A 21,625-nucleotide genomic window follows, 5' to 3' on the forward strand; every position below is an offset into this window, starting at 1 on the left:
AGGGATGTGAGCTAGATACAGTAAGCTCCCAGATGCAAGGATGTGGAAGAGACAAAGTCCTCACTTAGACTCTTTGAACAGCCCCACGAGTGGAATCCGAATGAGCTCTTGCAGGCAGCACAAAGATCAGGATATCCCAGACACATCTGAGAGGTGACTGCCACCTGCTTTGCACAATGTGGTGGGCAGCATAGGCCTGTTTGATAGCTCGTCCTCATTCAGAAAGAAGGGAAAAGCAGGGGCTGTGGAATGTGAAGGCCCTGGCTTCCCCTCTCTGCTGAGGCTATGGATTCCAGCTGCTGACAGCTGCACCTAGAGGAGCCCTTTACTATCTTGGCAGAGGGGCTCTGGCTCCAGGCATTGGTGTAGTAAGATCTACTTCCAGCTGAGTTGACTTCACTGACAAGCGTGTGTCCCTAGGCTGCTGTGTCCCAGCTGGCAGATGAGGAATGTGTTCCTATGTCCCGACCTGGGAGATATCACTCTCTCAGAATGTTACATTTGGGGATAGGGGGTAGCTCTATGAACTAAGTGGGAAGCAGTAATAAAAGCACACTTGGAGCCACATCCCCATGGCTCTGATGTCCTCAAGAGGGCCATGTGTCCTCTGCCCTCCATGCCCTTGGGAGGTTGGCCTGACTGCTCTGGTCCCCTTGACTGGTATATTAGTTAGCCTTCTGGTGATAAAACACCATGACTAAGAGCACCTTCTGAGAGAACCAGTTTATTCTGGCTTATGGTTAAGAGTGCATAATGGTGGAGTGTGGGAGCTAGTGGCAGGTGTAGCAGTCAGTGCAGGAAGCTCACATCCTCAGTGGCAAGCAAGAAGCAGAGAGGCAATTGGAAGTAGGCAAAGCTTTTTACTCTCAAATCCTTCCACTGTCAACACTTCCTCCAGCAAAGCCACAGCCCCAAAGCCTCCCCAAACAGCCACCAACTAGGGACCAAGTATGTTCATACTGAAATCAATAAGGTTCAAGCCATAATTTACAAGGACTCCTTAGCATCAGGATAGCTTAGGACTTGGTGGTACACACTCCAATACCAAGGCCTGGTCTTATGTGGAAGGCTGAAGCACTCGTATAAAGGCCATGTCTTGCATAACACCAGAGCAGACACATAGGTACATCACAGAAGATCCCTAAAGAAGTCCCAGTGTAGGGACTGTAAAGATGATGTTAACAGAGGTACATTCTGCCTTCTTCCCCATACTCCCTACTTCTCTTGTGATTGACAGAACCAGGTGAGCATAATATTGAGGCAGTGAGCATTGTTGGGATGGCAGGAAGATATTGGGTAAAATGGTAGATCTGGGACTGGAGTTTTAGTCTAGGCTTGGTCACTGGCCCCAATGTGCTAATTAGAGAGATGAGTAAGGGCGATAAACAAAAAAGAGGAGACCAAATCAATGTGAAGGAACAGATGAAGGGAGTCAGATGGTCCAGATGCTGACATGAGCTTCAAGCAGCAGAAGAATAGAGCAGGGGACGGGTGAGACGGAAATAATTAAACTGTCCTGGTCAACTTGCCCTGGTATTGCCTGGCTGGTCATTGCCTCACTTCCGGTTCTGTAAGGTCATTGTCCCTAGAGTCCATGCGGCTGTTATCGCTTGGCCAGATCATCTGGCTCATTACAGATTTCATGTCTGCTCCAGTGTACAAGCTCATCCCCATCTGGCGATGGTCTGTCCTGTGAGGTTTTGTGCCTCAGGAATCCAAGGTGACTGAAGATGATAACTCATTTCTCTTCTTTCGCCTTGGAGGGGGATGAGATAGGTTAGACACATTCCTTTAGTGATTAATATGCCTATGTGCAGAGTTAGGTACCTCAGAGGGGAGGGGACATGCTCACAACAAGGGCAGAGAGCTTTTGTCTGTGCTTTGGCAGCACCTGAGAGTCTGTTAGAGAGCTGCTCCTGGCCACTGTTTGCTCCTTGTTCCGCACCATCCTACCATCCAGAAACACCTTCTTTGGTTTGGTGGAGAGCCTCACACAGACACAAGGGGTGTTGGCCAAGCTTCTGGCAGTTAAAGAAACCCAGATGTTTCAGGAAAGGTGAAGGGTGCTTCTGGGGTCTCCTGCCTTTCTCCGGGAACCTTTTCCCTCCTTCAAAGAGAATAATACAACAACCTTCAGAAGTGATTTCAACAGGGACTCAGAGACTAGTGCCCAGTTGTCTCTCCTGGATGGCCTGTTTGTTTGTTTGTTTATCTATTGTGCCATGTCTCATGCATGGAAGCTCTTCCTAGACTCCCCGGAAGGCCATTCCCCATCTTGCTGCCATTACTGTCACAGACAGTGGTAGGAAGGTCAGTTTCGACCTGGAAACAACTAAGCCTGAGAGGTTGTTTTGTAGCAGAGACCCTGAATCTGCACATGCTAACAGTTCACAGTTCACTTTTGGGGTGTTTTGATTTGGCTGTGAAATGTCTCTCTTCAGGCCTTACATGTCTGAATACTTGGTCCCTAGGCAATGCTGCTGTTTTGAGAGGTTGTGGTACTTTGGGGAGATGGGGCCTTGGCTGGAGGAAGTGGGTCACTGCAGGGGTGGGCTTTCTTCCTAATGTTCTGAGATGTGAACAAGCATGTTCAGGTTCCCACTGCCACAGCCGGGAACGACTTCTGCCTTCTGACACCCCCTAGCCCCCAATCAATGGTTCACTGGTGAGTTTTTGTCAACTTGACTCAAGCCTAGACATTTCTGGGAAGAGGGAATCTTAACTCCTCCATCAGACTGGACCGTGGGTATGCCAGTAGGGCTTGTTCTTGATTAATGATTGTTGTGAGAGGGCCCAGTCCATTGTGGGTAGTGCTACCCCTGGACAGCTGGTCCTGGTTGGTATAAGACAGTAGACTGAGAACATCATGGGGAGCAAGTCAGTGAGTAGCACCCCTTCATGGTTTCTACCTCTGCTTCTGCTTGAGTTCCTGCCTTGACTTCCTTCAGTGATCAACTATGATTGGGGTGTGTAAGCCAAATGACCCCTTTCTCTCCCGACCAACTCTTCAAGTTGCTTTTGATCATGGTGTTAATCACAGCAATAGACAGCAAACTAGGACACACCATCCTGATGGACCTTACCCTCAAACTGGGAGTCAAAATAAGTCCTCTTCCTTTGAGTTGACTTTGCTAAGATATTTGCGGATAGAAAGAAGAGAAATGATTGGCTCTCTAAGCCAGCATCTGTGGTCCATGTGTCTCCCATCTTGTTGTATAAAAACCGGTGTGGTGTCATTCAGGTGCTAGCATGGATGGGTGGTCCCTTAGACAATGAAGACTTCCATACCTCAAGCTTGCTATGTTACTGCCTGCTTACTGTCTAGGTCCTGAGAAGAAATTATGAAATTGGGGCTTCCCAAGAGTCTCACAACATAGAAGTTACCTGTGCAACCTCCCAGTTTCTACACAAAGTAGAGAAGGCTGAACCACACAACCAAACTAGGATATTCCTTGACTCCTAACCCAAGCAGAAAGGCACTGAAGTCTCAAAGATTAAAAAAAAATGTTTGGGCAACTGGGGACACTTGTCATGGCCTCATACCGTAGATGTGGGTATAGTTCTAGTGATTGTTCTGATCTTCCTGGTGTAATGCTCTTGGATTGAATTCCAGATTCAAATTCCCTTAAGTATAATAAGTCAGGCTGTGTGTGTGTGTGTGTGTGTGTGTGGTGGTGGTGGTGGTGGTGGTGGTGGTGGTGGTGGTCATGGTGGCAGATCCTGAGGGTGGATTTACAAATCTGTCGAAAGTGATGGCCACGTTAGGCAAGAGGTGTATGTTGGGGGGGGGGAGTTCTGGGAGGAAGCATCAAGATGTTCCTAGGTTATTGGTTTAGACATTTGTACCACAAAGTGACTCTGTTTTCCTCTCCCACACTTCTGTGTCTCACACAGAAACACGAGCTTGGAAAGTTTTAACAGATGAAATACCTTTGGGCAGAGTTTACTTTGTTGATACAATTTGGCTGTGTTCTGCTCTCGGAAAGCAGCTGGGCATTGATCCCATTAGCTGTGAGTTAGGGAAGTTTAGAGTCCCTCTCTTCTATCTCCTGAGTGGGGGGAATCATCTGTGATTTCTACAAACTAAATTAACCTTGCCCTGATGAGAGAGGTTGTCTTTTCGAGTTTTGCCTTTGAACAAGTTCAGACTTATCCCAAGGAGCCATTTTAATCCATTCATTCAGTTGACAATATGTCATGAGTACCCGAGGCATGACGGGAATAGAAAGAATGAGATGAGGCCTTTATCTAAGTCCACTGCGATTTAATTGAAAATATCTCATTTATCCAAGAATCCAAGGCAGAAAACAAAAATATCTGAGCAATTTGATGGGAGGTCATTCTAAAGGGATATTTGGCTATAAGGGGGTAGGAGGAGGTGGGGACAGGGGTATGGGGATAGCTGTTAGCTGGAATTTCCTCTTGTCCCAAGGAGAAACACCTTGGAATTGTGTCCCAGTTCCTCAGGGGTGGTGTGGGGTGGTGTTAAGGGCTTATAGGATGTGCTCCTGTAAAAGCCACCTACAGAGTCTATTTCACCAGCTCTTGTTCCTGGCAAGCCTCTTACCTTCTGTGTCTTTTTCTTTGAGAAGGAGGTAAATAGAGGAGAAAGAGAGCAAACTTTCTGTAGTAGCTTAGATGGGGGCTGTCTGATCTGGGGTGGAACGAGTTATCAGCTGGGCTGTCTGCAGCTGGAACTGCTTAAATCGGGTTATACCACAGACATGGTGGTGAGGCTTGGTAGGTTCTGAGCAGCCTGAAGGCTCAAATCCCAAAACGATAAGGTAAGGTGGGGAACGCAGAGACTAGGACCTCTGTCAGGGTGCTGGCCTTTGTATATCCTGCTTTCTTTCTTCACCTAGGTCACTTCTCTTGGGTTCCCTAGAGCCAACTGCCTCTTCCTTGACACCTTTAACCCACAGGGCAGCTGCTAAGAGACCCCATATTTGTGTCTACCCCAGTGCAATCCTCCCTAGTGAGTCTCCCAAGAGCCCGCTAGCTCCCCTAGAGCAGGGGCACATCCATCCTGTTTGCCCTCACTGTCCCACAACGCTGGACTTAGACTTTGTACTCATGAATATGTGAAAGAATGTCAAATAAATGTCAGCCCGTGATGGGTGCCACTGGAAGAGGAGATGTAGCAATTCTTTCCCGGAGAAAAGACATTCCTACCTCAAGGCTCCTGCCCTGTAACACTTCATGTGTTCGGGAGCCAGGCCAGCCATCTCCTGCACAGTGTCCTTAGTAACCATTGACCCCAAGGGGCGGTAAGTCCACCAGCAGCCTGTACTCGGCCTTTTTAGGCTCTTAGTTGGATTGCTTCTTCTCAATCTGCCACCTGGTGCCTAATGATTTTGAACAGAAATCCTTAGCTATTCGTCAAACTCCCTGAGCCAAACCACTCTGTCCCAGCACACGACTTCCCATTGCCGGGTTCTGTGGACCTTCTCCAGAGTGTATTAAATTAAAAAACACACACAGTGTGGCCTACACTCCCCTCTCCTGTGACCTCAACCCTGTGACTGGGAAAGTGTGACTCAGCCTCTGGGGAGAAAAACACTGCTGGTGTCACCAGCAGAAAGGAAGGCACCTCCGGGGCTGGCCCTGGGGATATTAATAAATCCATCAGATCCCATCATCTGCGCCACCCGCTCTCTTTTCTTTAGGGAATGAGAGTGTTCCAGGGCTTTAAAGTGGAGATAAAACGACCCATGATTCATGTCCCTGTCTTTCTGAAGAGTTTCCTTGAATAAGCTGCAATAACCTCTGCAGTTACTTGAAGGTTAAAACTATTCTTTACCCCAAAGGAGGAGAAGGCTTCATGCCTCCGTTCACTGCTGCCTTTTGCTCCTGAAACGAAGCGAAGATTTGCTGCACTTCTTATTCTTAGCAAGGGAATCTCTTCCTTACTCTCACCTTTCTGGTGACTTGAGAGGGGAAGAGGAAAGGTAGAGAGGGAGGAAGAGAGAGAAGGAGGAAAATAGAGAGGGGGGGAGGAAGGGAGGAGGCAGGGGAGGGAGGGAAAGAAGGAGGGAGAGGGGAAGAGTGGGATCAGCTCACCTTATCCTTTAAGAAGACTTCAGGATCCCACCCGATTCCACCTCCTTTTGATTTTGTTTATTGGATTATCAGATTTGAGCAGTTCAGATGCCAGGCTAGCAGCTTCATTATGCAAAGCTCGATCATGAGAGAAAAATACCTTGAATTATTGGACTATTTGGGCTGCCTGTCTATTCGCAGAGAGTTGAGGGTTTTTTTGTTGTTGTTGTTTTGTTTGTTTGTTTGTTTTGTTTTACAAAAGTGCTGCTTCTGTTTTGTTACATAAGCCTCCTGTAGCTCTGAAGTGGAAGGTTCTAGTGGGTATCTGGTTTCTGTGGATTGGGATAATAGCACTCTAAACCTTGAGGAGGCCCAGAAGGCTAAGAAAGACTCAACCCTGGTACCTGGGAAGCAAGAAAAAAACAGCAACTGGGGTGTTCCCATCTGGAGTGGAGATGTGAATAATAATAATGACTTCTCTTGTAGCTGTGACAAAATGTCCAAGGAAAGTGACTTAAGGAAGGTTGATTTTGGCTCAGAGTTCAAGGGTCCAGCCCATCATGGTAGACAGGAGCTAGAGGTGGCTGGTCACACTGAATGTTGAGGTGGTGACTGAGTCAGGAATCAGAGATGGAGGAATGGCGCTCTGGCACTGCAAAGTGAGCTTTCCCCCTTCTTAATGTAGTTTAGGCTCCAGGGCATGGAATGGCGTTGATCACAATTAAAATGGCTTTTCTCACCTCAATTAACCCAATCTAATCTAGATAATACTGCACAGAAAAGCCAAGAGGCTTGTCCCTCTGATGATCCTAGATACTGTCACATTGGCAGACATTATTAAACATCACAGTGTTCTTTTGGGGGCATTGCAAGATATGGGGACTGCCGAATGTGTACCTGTGTCCCCAGCAGGACTCTGGGCAGGCTAATGGTGTTGAACTTTGTGCTGGAGGAGCACAAATATCCTTTAAAGCCTAAGGCAAAGGGAAGAGAAATTCTAGCTTTTGGAACCACCTGTAAGAGCAGGTCTTGAGGAGGTTTTGAGGGAAGCAGTTTTCCCTGAAGGCTTTTGACTTGCATTAATTCCTTGGCAAACAGTTTTGTCTGTGGGCTGCTTAGCTCTCTGAAGGGGATTATTGTCCATCAGCTGTCTAAGAGAAGACATTAAGAAGCGCTTCATAGTGAGGTTCCCTTATCTTTAATACATCACCTGGTTGAGGTGAAGTGGATGCTGTTATCAGTTGTTATGATAAGTACTGGAGATGATTAACAAGTTCACAGTTTTGGGGATCTCAATTTTAATCAGTTGACCGCATTGCTTTGGGCTGGCATTGGCGTATTGTAGTGGAAGCACAAAGTAGAATAAAACTGCTTCTCTCATGGCTGGATGTGCAAGTGAGAACTGTGCCATTCCCTTCAAGGCATTTGAGAATGTGATGTTAGAATCTAGCTGCCTCTCTTCCTTTCACAGATGCTGACGGCCATCCTACTGAGCATCGGCTGAGTCTCCGGTGTGAAGACTACCCAGTACCAGGATCTCTCACTTGGGAAATGAGATTCCATCAAAGAAGGTATTTGATGCCACATCTTACTCTCCACCCTGGTCTCTGCCTCCTGTTGGGCATCAGAGGATCTGGCTGAAGGCTGTGCTGTGAAACTTTCCCATCCTCAGAAGGGTACAAAAAGGGAGACCCCACCTATGTCCTCTGGGCTCTGATCCCTTTCTTTAGAGACTCCACCATGCAGTCTGTTCTGAGGCCTGATGCCCCAGAGCCTCTGCCGTGCTGCATGCCTGTCTATCCATGGTCTTGATAAGTTTTTCAATTAGCTTCCAATTCTCCAGTAATCTGTTTCAGTGCCCTCTGAAATCTTTCAGGTCATACCCTCAACAACATGAGGACCTCCTAGTAGTCTCCACCTTCAGAAAGTTCTTCTACCCACATGGCTTTACTCAGGGGATACAGCCTCTACCTCATGAGGTTTTGAGGGACACTCACATGCTGAGAAAACTTTCCCTATTTTAGGAGGCCAACTGAAACCCCAGTGTGACCTGTGATGACTGGGGTGTCCCCACTTGAGACTGCAGTCTCAACTTGTCATAGTCTTTCCTTCCAAAAGGAGGGTTTTTCTGCTTCCCAAACTAACTTGTGACTTTCCCAGCTTTAAATAATTCTCATAGGTCCCTTTGCTGTTTGAATCATGAGGAGTGCCCTGCTAAGTCTGTTTTCTGTTTTAAAAAATATAATCTGTAGACATTTGATTTTAAAATATACGATGGATGAGTTTATAATAAAAAAAATTACGTAGGTCATTTCCTGTAGAGGCTACTACACTTTGATGTTTGTCCAAAACCACACTATTTAGAAATGCATAAATATGTCTGACACACACACACATACACACACACACACAGCTCAAATTTTAAAAGTTATTCTTCTAACAGGGAAAAGAGCTTTCAGAACCATGTTGAATGCATTCTATAAGTTCTAGGCATGGTTTGGGGTGGGCAATAATAATCTTAGTCTTTAATTGAAATTATATCCTATATGGTATTTGGTAAAATATTCAGATAAAATCAGTTTAGGAAAGGAAGGGTTTTTTAGGTCACAATTCCAGGTTACATTTCATCACTGTGAGAAAGTCAAGGTGGCAAGAATTTGAAGCAGCTAACCATATCACATCCACAGTCATGAGCAGAGTACTTTCTAGAAGATGGTGCCACCCACAGTGGGAGAGTCTGCTCATCTCAACATAATCAAGATATCCTGTGGGGCAGTGGACTGCACACAGACAGCCTTGTCTCCAGTCGAGCAAAGGTCTGAAACCTCAGGGTCCTGATGGGTGGTGATTTCCACCTACATGGACGGAAGGTGTTCAATCATGTCTCCTGGGCCCCTGGCTCCTGTTGAAGTTACTGCCCCCACAGCCCCCTGCAGGAGAGGTTTGTGGCTATCAGTCATATAGGTGCAGCACCAAGCCTTCCCACATGCATAAGGTCTCCCCCAAGCTCTCAGTCCAAGCCAATGAGAGGTACCTGCTGTCGAACCCTGAATCACCCCCAGAACTGTATATAAATCCTATCCAGGGAATCAAAGGTGTGCGAGAACTACTCCTTCATCTGAGCCTTTTGTTCCTAGAGGAGTAACTCTTGGGAAGAGATCTGATCTTCCAAAGCCTGAGGCTTCACCTGAGGCTCCACTACACTCCTTACTGGATAGTCGGCCTCTCAGCCCAGCCTGACCGGACTCAGTGCAGACTCAGAGTTACTGAGTGACCTGGAAAACACGGCAGAGACTTCACTTACCTGCCTGCACTCACTTCTCTTCACTGGAACCCTCAGACCAGGCCTGGCCAGAGACTCTGTGGAAAGCCTCTGGCACTCAGGCCCACAGTAACCTTCATAGACAGGGCCACAGTTCAACCTGATCTACATAATCTCTCACTGATACACTTTTCCTAGGTTATTCTAGATTATGCCAAGTGGAAAACTAAAGCTAACCATAGCGATAGTAATAGAACATAAATTCATGTATATGTGCATACATATGCTATTGTGCGTTTATGTAAAGGTTAGCATTATGTTGAGAATGCTGTCTTCCGAGCATGGCCATTGCCTTCGTGAACTATCAGCAGCTGTTATTACTTGAAGGAGACCTGTTCAAGATTGGGCCCATTAACTTTTCAGTGGAAGGGGAAAGGCTCATGAGGTCCTGTCCTTCATCAAGAATTTACAGACAACTAGACAATGAGAAGGAAGGGGGCTTATGGACTCCAGCCTCTTCTCAATATGCATAGATGGTTAATAGTTGCTAGGGAGAGAAGCTCATGAAGCCACCCACACCCTTTGCTAAGAATAGTCTGGGATGGAGAGAGAAAAATTTCCTTCCGTTGTGCAGTTGTCCATGAGTTGCCCATATTCCTGTAAGTAAACTCTTTCCTATGCTTCTGTAACCAAGTCTAATCAAATCCATCACCTCACCAGGCTAGACTTGAGTAGAATCTTTTTATTTTTGGTCTGATTCCCTATCTGGAGTGAATAGCATATTATACACCTTACTCTTTTTTGTTTTGTTTTTGTGAGAGTTCTGGTTGTTATTTCCTTTTCCATTTTTTTTTCCCATTTTGCTACACCAAGGATAGAATTCAGGCCACATAATGCTAAGTAAGCAAAATATTTTTCACTAGTTCCTAACTGTTGAAAAATTTGGAAGGTTCTCATTTCTCTTACTATCAAATATTAGAGTGGGTATCTTCATTAAATTGTCAGTATGTATATATATATATATATATACATATATATATATATATATATAGTTATGAGATAACTTTGTACAGGTGGAATTGCTGGGTTAAAGGACACACACACTTTCAAGGTTGACATACATTGATGAATTTTACGTCCTAAGCACATTATATTACACGGTGTTACCAAGGATTTGGGATTCTCTTTTGAGTTCTTAGCCTTGTTAATAAAAAGAATTTAGAAATAGACTCAAGAGGAAACTTGAGGACAATTTTATTAGAGTTGGAGAGAAAAATTAACAAAGCCGGCAAACTGTAAAGCTCAATAGATGCTGGGTGGGAGGATATGATAGACCATAAAGAGGAAAGGCCATGTCCTTTCCAGTTAGACTTGAGCAGCTGCATGGGAGAAGGTGCGGGAGGAACGCCTTCAGGAAATGAGAAAGCCGTACTCTCAGTGAAAGCATGCCTATGCCTTTGATCTGTGTCTGTTAGGAATAGACAAGGGAAGGACAAGTCCTGAGTAACTGGGAAAGGAAACTCTACATGGGATAAGAGCTTCCGTGAAGGATGCGAAGTACAGCATCTCAGCAAGGGGACGATTACTCCTCCCAGCGCCTTCACATTTCTTCAGCTGAGTCAGATTTCCTGATGGTTGTCTCCTGGCCATGTGATTGACAGACCCAGCTAGATGAACTCTTCGGAGGAGAGACATAAGTGTAAGAATGCTCTAATCCTTGGATCAAGCTAGAAAGTCACGTCTCCACTGAAGACCAGAGGTCAATTCTATTCTTTTGAGAGAAGGAAGTAACTTTCTCTTAATGAGTTTGTTGTATGGTGCTTTTCCCTAGGCTCAGGACAAGATGTCATTCTAGGCTTTGTCCCATAGCTATGGCAACTAGCGTTGAACAATCCACTGATAACCAGGTCTTCCCAAGGGAGTCAAGAGGCCTTGACTGGGATCCCAGTTGTTATTCTCTCCCCTGGATGCAGGTGATCTTGGGAAATACTAGATAGACTCTATAAGAAGAAAGCAGGACTCCATAATGCAGTTTCCATAAGGTCACCATCGACGATGGGGTGGGACTTTGTAGTGATGCAGCGGTTTGGGGGTCACTCGTGTTCTTGTACATAACACCTCATCTATGAAACCCCCACAAACTCACTCTTACTGTGCTGGCCTGCAGTATAATTATACTTTAGTTTGTTAGTGCCCATATGGAGTGGTTGGATGTTTGTTTTCTCTTTCCAGGAAAAGTTAATGTCATAGGGCCTTAGCAAAGCCCTTATAGCTCTACTTTCTTTTAAGGTTCAATCGATGCTTCCCTTTCTAGTGTTGCCAGGGAAACAGAAGGTGGGGGCCAAAGCCAACCTTGAGTATAGGATCTATCTTGAATGTCCTCCAAAGTTACCAAATCTTATGAAGCTATTTAACAGTCTAACTTCATGAACTGAGACTCTAAAATAACTTGGAATATGGGGCAAAGTTGATGATATAGCCAATTACAACCATGAGCATCCAGAAATTCAACTTCAAAGCCATTCTGTTAGCATGAGGAATTGGTGGCTGGGCTCATGAAGAACTTCCAAGTAGGGGTGCCAATTCGGGGAAAAAAGAGGTAAGAAAGTGGAACTCCCTTCTGGCATCCCTGGCCTCTGGTCAGACAAAATCAAAGCCATTTTCAGCTTCTGGCCAAGGACAAGAATGAAACTATTAGCCTTGTGGGTCCTTTACCTTAAAGTGATGGGCAATTTCTATCCTCTGTTTTCATCAACTCACCCCACCACTTATGTCAGTGTTATCTAAACAATGTGGTGCTTGTCCTAGTTTGATCTCTGGTCTGGTGCTGTGATAAAACATCTGACCAAAAGCAACTCAGTTCAGAAAGAAAGGGTTTATTACAGATGAAATAAATCTAGGAATGTGTGTGTGTGTGTGTGTGTGTTGTGTGTGTGTTGTGTGTGTGTGTGTGTGTGTGTTGTGTGTGTGTGTGTGTTGTGTGTGTGTTGTGTGTGTGTGTGTGTGTGTGTGTTGTGTGTGTGTGTGTGTTGTGTGTGTGTGTGTGTTGTGTGTGTGTGTGTTGTGTGTGTGTGTTGTGTGTGTGTGTTGTGTGTGTGTGTGTTGTGTGTGTGTTGTGTATGTGTTGTGTGTGTGTGTGTTGTGTCTGTGTGTGTGTGTTGTGTGTGTGTGTGTGTTGTGTGTGTTGTGTGTGTGTGTGTTGTGTGTTGTGTCTGTGTGTGTGTGTTGTGTGTGTGTGTGTGTGTGTGTGTGTGTGTGTGTGTGTGTTGTGTGTGACCTTCACAGGCCTGCAGAGAGTCTGTTTATGGGAGTCAAGAAAGCAGTTTGGTTCAGAATGGCTCAGTAGCCAGCATTGGTTCAAACTTCCAAAGGCTGACCCCCAAATGGCATAATTAAGCAGAAGACAATTTGGTAAAAAACTTTTCTGATGGTAATTAACCCTACCGCAAGTGTACAACAAAACATTCATAAATCTTTTGGGGAACCAAAGGAAGCTAAATAAAAACTGGATATGACTACATCATAGCTCTTTATAAAGTACATGTGGCACCTTCCATAAGTCCCATAGATTGATTGGGAAAAACAAGCTTTTGATAAGGGTCTGGAAGAGGGTTTTGTGTGGTTTCTAGACACACAGACAGGGCAAAGGTCACCAGGCTAGAAAGCATGTCGACCTCCAGCCTTCTGGACAGATAACAGGTCTTGCATTCCTTCCATTTAAGGTGCAACTCTGGGCTTAACATTCCAGATCCCCCTTATCTGTGAGCATAAAGATCTCCATCTAACTATAAAAGGACATTGCTCATTGGCTAGTTCCCTGTCTCTCTCTCTTAAACAGTCCAGACCTGCTGCCTAGAGATGGTACCAGCCTCTCATATGAACCAAGCAAGACAATCCCTCACAGCCATGGTCATAGGCCACTCTTCTGTTAAGGTTGTCTCACATGACTCTAGGTTGTGTCAAGTTGATAATAAGAACAAACTGGATAGTACACTATTTAAGTTTTTGATCTTTCTATATTTGATATGTTTGATAAGTTACATTTTATTATCATTCTAAGTTCATTTATTCAGTTTGAAATAATATGAGTACATTCCCTGTTGGAAGCCATTCAGATTTCTTTCTCATGCACTATATTTTCATGATCTTTGTTTTTCTATGAACAATTGGCCTTTTTTTTCTTACTGACTAGTAAGAGTTCTTTATTGCTGAGAAAAATGAAGCAATGATTCTTGCTATATAAGTTCATTTTTCTTCTAACAGTTTCTGTCTTATATTATCCCCCCTCTATCTTATTACTTCATTGTATATTTGCATTATTTTATTTGTATGTAAAGGCCAAAAGAATAAAAGTCAGCACTGAGTGGACCATAAATACACAGTTTACAATATCAAAAGACGGTTGTCAGGCACTTGGTTTCTTTGCATCCTTGCTCATTTGCTATTAGTTAATGTCCAGATTCAACAAAAGTCTTAAACTGAGGTACACCAGCATTTCTCAATTTGTAGGTTGTGGCTCCTTTGTCAAACATTAGAGAGTCAAAATGGAATTAACCTATAAAAGGCAGCAATGCCCCTCCTAGACACCAGAGGCTAACAAAGAGCCTAGTGCTAGGAATGGATTACTTCTTTTTGGAGTTGTTGGCTACTGTGACTCACAGACCCCCTCAACATTGCAATCTATTATCAATGCTATTGCTTAAGCTCTAGAACAGTGGTTCTCAGCCCCTGGCTCGTGACTCCTTTGGCAAACTTCTGTCTCCAAAAGTATTTACATTGTGATTCATAGCAGTAGGAAAATTACAGTTATGAAATAGCAATAAAAATAATTTTATGGTTGGGGGTCACCATGTAAGGAGCTGTGTTAAAGGGTTGACACCTTGGGAAGGTTGAGAACCACTCTCTTAACCCTTTCAATTTTCTCCAGAGTACAGATCACTCTTCATCTATACTCTCTAGACTCAACAGTGTGTGCCTGAAGTGGCTCTCTGGCCCCAGAGTCTTCCCTCTCTTCTAGGACTGATTTTCAGAGATAGGAGCCCGGAGGGAGAAGTGGCTTCGCTCCCCATTGATTTCTGTGAAGAATCCACCTCTCCAAGTCATGAAAAAAAGTCCATTTGACTTTAGCAAACATGGTAATGATTTGTGGGGAGCAGCAGAAATTACTCTGTAATTATGCATGATTGATGTGTGATTTTCTAATGAGCTTAAGTGAAGAAATCATCGTTTTGTGATAAATGCTTTATATCTTAAGATGCCAGCAACACATATCTAATAAATTCAATCAACCTGCTCTCATTTCTTCAACATGTGCAATAGTTGTTTAACATGCTCGTTTTCCCCACTGCCTGACCGCTTCAGGTAATGGAAGACCCTGAAAGCCCTTGTCATAAACAGGGCCACAAAAACCTCATTGTGTTGGAACTCTTCTTAATATGATCATAAATGAATTTATTTTGAAATACATTTGCCTACTGTTGGCGTGCTAAGGCCTCCTTTTCAGAAAATGTTGTGTTTCTTGGAGTAGTTTGCCGAGTTGAGGACATTTGTCTCTGGAATGAGTGAGGGCATTTTGAGACTGCTATTTGAGCTTCTTACCATGTCCAGACAAGTTCAGAAAAAACAGGACAGTGGTCAGAATATGTGTTTCTTTTCACTGAAGTTGTGATGAAGTGGCTGAAACAGAAAGTTTAGTGGCCTTCCTGGGTCACAGGGCAGCAGTGACAGAAGCCAGCATGAAGACCTTAGGACATATTGATAAATGCATCAATTCAGGGCTCAAAGTCTGAGCTATCATGAATAAATAATACGACCTTACACATTCCTCTAAGCCTCAGTTTACTTGTCTGTCAAATAAAGATTGTCCCTTCTTTGTTAGGAGTAAACTGAACAAAACATATAAATGCCACCACTGCTAATACATAACAAAATTTTTAGCCAGCTGTAGCTTGTTAAAAATTATTGATATTTTCAGTCACTGTTACATACTGAAATTTATAGCTCCCAGGAGTTTCTCCAGTGCCCAAGAAAAGTAACTTTTACTCACGAGATGTAGTTGCTGTCTCGGAGGCTTACTGCTGATTAAGCTCACCCCTTCTAGTTCTTTCTTGAACTCTGGCTGGCTGGTTCAATTCAACGGTTCTGGATCAAACTCTCCCCCAAGCTGCTTTCTCTCGGCTTTTCACTTGCTCAGCTCAGAAAAGCTGCCTCTGAAATCTATGACATGAACTGCAGTGGCTGCACAAACTGAGTGGAACCACAAGAACTCAACTGAACTCAACTGCATCCAGCGGACATGCACTGCACTGCACTGCACTGCACTCAACTCAACTCAACTCAACTCAACTCAACTGAACTCCACTGCACTGCCTGAACTCGACTGAACTGCACTACTGAACTGCCCTCCACTCTTGGCTCACTCTGTGATGCTCTTAAGTTTTCTCTTTCCTGTCTGTTCTCCTGAGAGCTGGGTCTATCTTATCTGAGACTCATTCTGTCAAATCTTTGTTTGATTCCTCACTTTGAGCCTAAATTAGATTGGGATTAAAGGAATGTGCTAAGGGTGTGTCTATATTCCAGCCAGAGCGATTAAAGGTGTATGGCATGTCTGTATCCCAGCCAGATTGCCCAGACATAGGTCTTTGGATGTGATCCCTTGCCAATGGAGCCATGTTTCTGGATTAACAATCCTTTGTTTTTAAAAAGCAAAGAGATTGTGTGCACTGAAAATGATACATACTTTTTTTCCTGCTGTGTGATTGCACACATGTGCACGCATGTGTGTGTGTGTGTGTGTGTGTGTGTGTGTGTGTAGAGGGGCTGGTCCTGAGTAGCTTTTCCTGAGTAGGTTGTCAATCTCTCAGTCAGACCTATTTCACTTGAGTTGTATTAGAATTTGGGGTACAATAAACAGAAGCTTAAATTGGTTTTCAGACTCATATCAAAATTAGCAACAGTAGATCAAGAGCTGGTAGCACATGCTACCATCTATATAGCCCTGGCTGCCCTGTGATCTCTTGTAAAAGTGTTGTGTGTGACTGTGATAGACATCCATTATTATTATTTTTACACCATGTGACTCTACTCTTGGTTGTGGCTGATGTGACAAACATAGGTGCTTAACAAGGGCTAATTGATTAGACTGCCAAGTTACCAGGAGAAACTAGGCTGGACCAATCATATTTCTTTATTTGTAACTTCAAAAACTACAGTTATGTAATTGGAGTCAAGAGATGGAGCTTCCTCCAAGAGACCAAATGAGGGAAGTCTGACCAGAAAATACTGGAAGGGAGTTGGGGCAGTGGACAGAGAGCTTTTGCCAGAGAAAGAGGCCACAGTGAACTGGTCCCTTTCAGGTGCTGCTCTGGCCACTGATGTTCCATAGTCTCCACACAGTTTCCCAGGCAGGCCCCTGTCCTTGAGGCAGCTAGACAGGGGCAGCTCTTTCCATTCTCTCAAGTGTAGAGTGAGGTGCTGTCAGGTGGTGGAGGAATGACTGACGGAATGCAGGAACATCGATGTGGAAACCACCACTAATTGTTCTGCAAGAAACCTTGTCATCCTTTTATTTTATAAATAATAGGACAGACCTTGTAAATTGCAATGGTGTGCTTGGTTTCCGAACTGAAGTGAATAAAAAAGATGCAAATTCTCAAGGTATTTGATTCTAATAGAATTCAAAGAACTTAAACTTCCATTCAAATAGAGAACCCCATTGTCTGCTCAGACAATTGGTTTGCTCATTGGTTCTTCCAAGGACATTAAATAAAGCTCATCTCAGTGTTCCTTTGTTGGAGTCTGCATAGATTTCACAGTGGCTAACATTCTCCCTAATAAAGAGACAGCCCCTCTTTTCCAATTTCTACCACTGCTGTGATAATTCTACAGTACCTTTCACTTGAACAGTCTTTCACCAAACAATGCATAGTGTGTATATTTAAGATACACAACGTGATGCTAAGGGGTACAGAGAGATAATAAAATGCTTATTATAGCAAAGCAAATTAACTTAACTGGACTCATATAGTTAGCTGTTTCAATGTGTTTAAAGCAAGAACAAAGAAAACCTACTTATTAGGGACTATCCTGAACACAGCCCAACACTCTTTACTTTAAAACTCAAGTTGTGCATTAGACTTCTAGACTTATTGGTCCTCCATATATTCTACTTGTGTCTCTTGATCTTTGAGTCCCTGAAGGGTGCTCATTAAGTGCTTGCTGAATGCTTCTGCCATACCAAAGCTAGTAGCCCCTCAATAGGGCCAATGAGATGGCTCAGTTAACCGAATTGCTACATAAACCTGATAACCGGAGTTCAGTCCCAAGAATCTGCAGTGGAAGGAGAGGTTCCACTTCCAAAAGTTGTCCTCTGACCTCCACACGTGTGCTGTGGCATGCACATGCCTGCATTCAGACACACAGACCACACACACACACACACACACACACACACACACACACACACACACACTAAATTAAAATGTAAATCTCCCCAAAAGTTTCATTTCTTTTAAAAATATTTTTGTCCTTCTACATATTTATTTTTTGTTTAATCATTATTGTTACATGTGTAATACATATAAAAGTATAAATACAACCTGCCGAGTCTGTTTGGTGCTGCTTATATGTGCTTATTACTGAATAATCAGCTGGTGGGGGGTTGTGGTGGTTTGAATTAGCTGTCCCCCTTGTCTTGGGAATTTGAATATTTCGTCCCTAGTTTGGAGAGAATTACAAGGTATGGTCTTTTCAGAGGAGGTATGTTGCCAGGAGGGGGGTAGGGTGGGCCTTGAGGTTTCAAAAGATACATGTCACTTCCAGTTAGCTCTCTCTGTTTCTTGCTTGTGGATTGAGATGTAAGCTCCTAGCTGCCACTCCAGCCTGCCCCCTGTAGCCATGTTCCCCGCCATTAAGGCAATGGACTCTCACCCCTCTGGAACTGTACGGTCTAAATGAACTCTCTTTTATACATTGTTGCTTTAGTCATGGTGTTTTGTCACAGCAGCAGAAAAGTAACAAATACACGGTTCCTCCCTGGGGAGGACTAATTCTCAGCTGTTATTAATTGCATAGAGCTCTTCATTTAGGGGTGAGCCTCTGTGAAATCTCCCCCATCCACACTGGCATGTTAACTTGTGCTGCCATTGTTAAGGTCTTGTCTAAGAAGCAATATTGTTGAGATTTGACTATAGTGCCTTCTTTGTCCTATGTAGAAGATACAATCTTGCAGCTGATATTTTGGTCTGAAATTGAGCAAGGTCTTTTTGTAAACAAAAGGAAACGATTTATCTTAAAAAAAAAAAACAGTGTTTTTCTGTGGTGAATTTCAAATATACACATAATTAGAGAAAATAGCACTAGAGACTCCCATATACCCACAACAAGATTCTAGAATGATCACCTTAGGACCTATCTTGGATCACACATTTCCTTTATTGTCTCTTCCCTCATGCTGATTTGAAGCAAATTCAAGATATTATATGGCTTCATTTAGGAATATTGTTTTGTGCTGTGTATACTTAAAAAAAAAAGAGTTATTTTAAGGGTCACTGAGATGGCTCAGCATGTAAAAGTATCTGCTCCCAACTTTGATGACCTGAGTTCAATCCTTGACACACACATGGTGGAGAGAAGCTCTACCCAAGAAGTTGTTCTCTGACACACATGTGCGCCACATCTGTGCATACACACTCACACATGTGAACATACACACCTATACTAAATAACTTAATTTAAAAGGTAATTATTTAAAAATATAACCAAAATGTCATCATTACAAGAAAAAAATTTAATAATTACTTAATATTGCCAAATACCAGTGTTTAATTCTCCCAATGCCTTATCAATGCCTTGTTATAATTTCTATTTTTGGATCAAGTTCAAACAAGCTGAAGAGCTCACAGTGAGGGGTGGGTGATCAATTCTGTTTTAACAGTCCACAACGTCTGTGTGTCCCTTTTCCTTGCCTCTTGCTCTTTCCTCACAGTTTCTGTGTTGAGGAGGCCTGCTGTCCAGGAGTTACCTACTCTGGTTTCTGCTGACCACATCTCTTCTATTATTTAAAGTGTTCCTTTATGCCTTGCAATTTCACTAAGTTGGTTTTTATATCTAGATTGGACTCTCAATCAGATTCAGGTTCAACTTCCTGGCTGCTGAGGGGCAGGGTTGCAGGCCTGCCCACATGTCAACACACCCTTGTATAGCAGAGAAGCAGGACAGGCTTTTGTGTCTTCCTGGTGATACCCATGGTTACCAACCATCGCTGCCCAGAGGGGTGATGGTTCAAAGGACTGATCATGGTGATGATCTAATTTCACCGCTCCATAAATGAGGTAATTTTAACCTTTGATCAATTATTTGGTTACCATAAAGAATAGTTTATATAGGCAACGTAAGATGAATGTTTGGTTCAAAATTGTTGGTTTCTAGTATTCATTAATTTGACCAATGAACTTCTCTGTCTCAGTTCTTGGATTTAAACCTATTTTAATCTATTGAAGTTATGCTATTATTGTTGCTGTTTTGCTTTTGAAGATTGGGTCTCAGTATATAGCCTAGACTTCAGCCTTCCAAGGCTGGGATTCCAAGTCTATGCCACTAGGCCTGGCCTATTGTTGTGTTGATGCTCACATAGTTTGATCTCTGGTCCAGGCATCTCCTGCACTTGGCTTCTGACCTCTGCTGCCTGGTTTTTGTAGTCTGAGGTTACTCATTTGCTGTCTGAATCTGCAAAACTCTCTCTTTGTTTATCTCTTACCTCAGAACTGGAACTAGTATTCCCCAGGAAGATCCATACCTTGCCTTTTCAGCCAGAATGAAGTTCATCTGATTGTGACTGGGTGGATAAAATATTCAATTTTCTCCTTTCTATACAAGTTCTCAGTTAACCTAGCTATTAACCAGTTCATCTTTACATGCCTTTAGCACATATTATGTTTCAAGGAGTTGGGCCTGTTTCTGTACCATTGCTATCTAACCACGCACTAAAGTCACATCACTATATTAAATTACAGGAGCCCTCAAATAAGCCTTTCATCTTCCAAGTTTTCTAGACTGTTCTTGCTATGAAACTTGACTTAGGATCTCTGTCTCTTCCTTGGGGGTAAGGGTCTTACACCAACTTCCCAAGGTAGCACCTTATTGATGTGTTTAAAGGTGGTGAGAGAAAATGAGAGAGCCTTTCTTTTTCTTAAGACTGGAATTGGTAAACTGTAGACTACAGCCATATTCATTTGTAAATAAAACTTTATTGAACACTTGTTGTACTCAAGTGTTTATATGTTGTCTACAGCTGCTTTTGTGGCATAGTGGGAGGTTCGTTGTGGTAAGAGCATTTGAACGGGGCAAGGCTTAAAATATTACAGTACTATCTCTGACCTTTGACAGAATAAAGTTATTACTCACCTTACTGTAACACAGTCACATAGAAACATCTTCTTGTGAGAAAGTCACACCCAACCAGTGGCATTCCCTGGTCTTTGTTTAAAATACAGGGAGAAGAGTAATGCTAACGGAAGTACTAAAAGGTAGAGCTTTTCTTTCCTTCTAGGCCTTTCTGTTTGTTACATTTTCTTTTTAAATTGGCCAGTCAGTGCCATTGAAGTAAAGAAAAAAATTTAAAAATCCACTTATTAACATGATTTTACCTTTCATCTTTGCATTGTACAAAACCTCATTTAAATGCAAATATTAGCACTTAACTTGTATACAGAATCACTGAAATCACACAATTCATATTTTGTGCAGCTACTTAAAAGAGAACAACACAGGCAGATTGGGAAGGTGGCAAAGAAGGACAGCCCCCCAGCCATGGAAGGGACCCATCCTCTAGCATAGGGACATGTCGGATGCAGGTGCACACCTTCAGAAAAGGGCCAGATGCTTCTGCATAGCTCAGAGCATGGAACGTGGTGTCTGTCCACAAGGACACGTGGCCTTCGAAGGTGTTGTGTTCTCTATGTCAATACATCTCCATACCTGAGACAGAATGCAGAACAACATGCCCAGCAGTGGGCGACAGGGTGAATGGACGGAGCCAGGATGAGGGCTGCTGGGAAGCCGTCCCTGGAGAAGTGGGGAGGCAGCAGAACTGTGGTAATGGAGGTTCTAACTCCTTTACATTCGCTCGGTTGTCCAGTTGGAGTTCATGCCAAACACCAGGTCAACAGTCACAAAGCTAGGAATTTCAAGATGGAGACCTGGGTCACTGACCATCTGGTGAAGCCCCAGGGCTGGCACTGGTCGTCACCCAATGTCAGCAGTGCTGAAATGGTCTATCCATCCCACAGCTCTAAGGGAAATGAGGGGGGTGTGGGTATTTGGGGG

The 21,625-nt window shown here is 43.6% G+C and overlaps 1 long non-coding RNA gene across 4 annotated transcripts in view; it reads left to right on the forward strand.

The window, feature by feature from the left end:
- Positions 1-21,625, forward strand: part of Gm30991 — a 58,757-nt gene that overhangs the window by 9,624 nt on the left and 27,508 nt on the right. For all 4 annotated transcript variants that reach the window (XR_867400.2, XR_375761.3, XR_001783865.1 and 1 more), the window contains one exon: positions 7,511-7,610. This is a non-coding gene — a long non-coding RNA (predicted gene, 30991). The remainder of the gene's footprint in view (positions 1-7,510; positions 7,611-21,625) is intronic.

This window comes from Mus musculus, chromosome 3, assembly GCF_000001635.26.
Source record: "Mus musculus strain C57BL/6J chromosome 3, GRCm38.p6 C57BL/6J".
Lineage (NCBI taxonomy): Eukaryota > Metazoa > Chordata > Mammalia > Rodentia > Muridae > Mus > Mus musculus.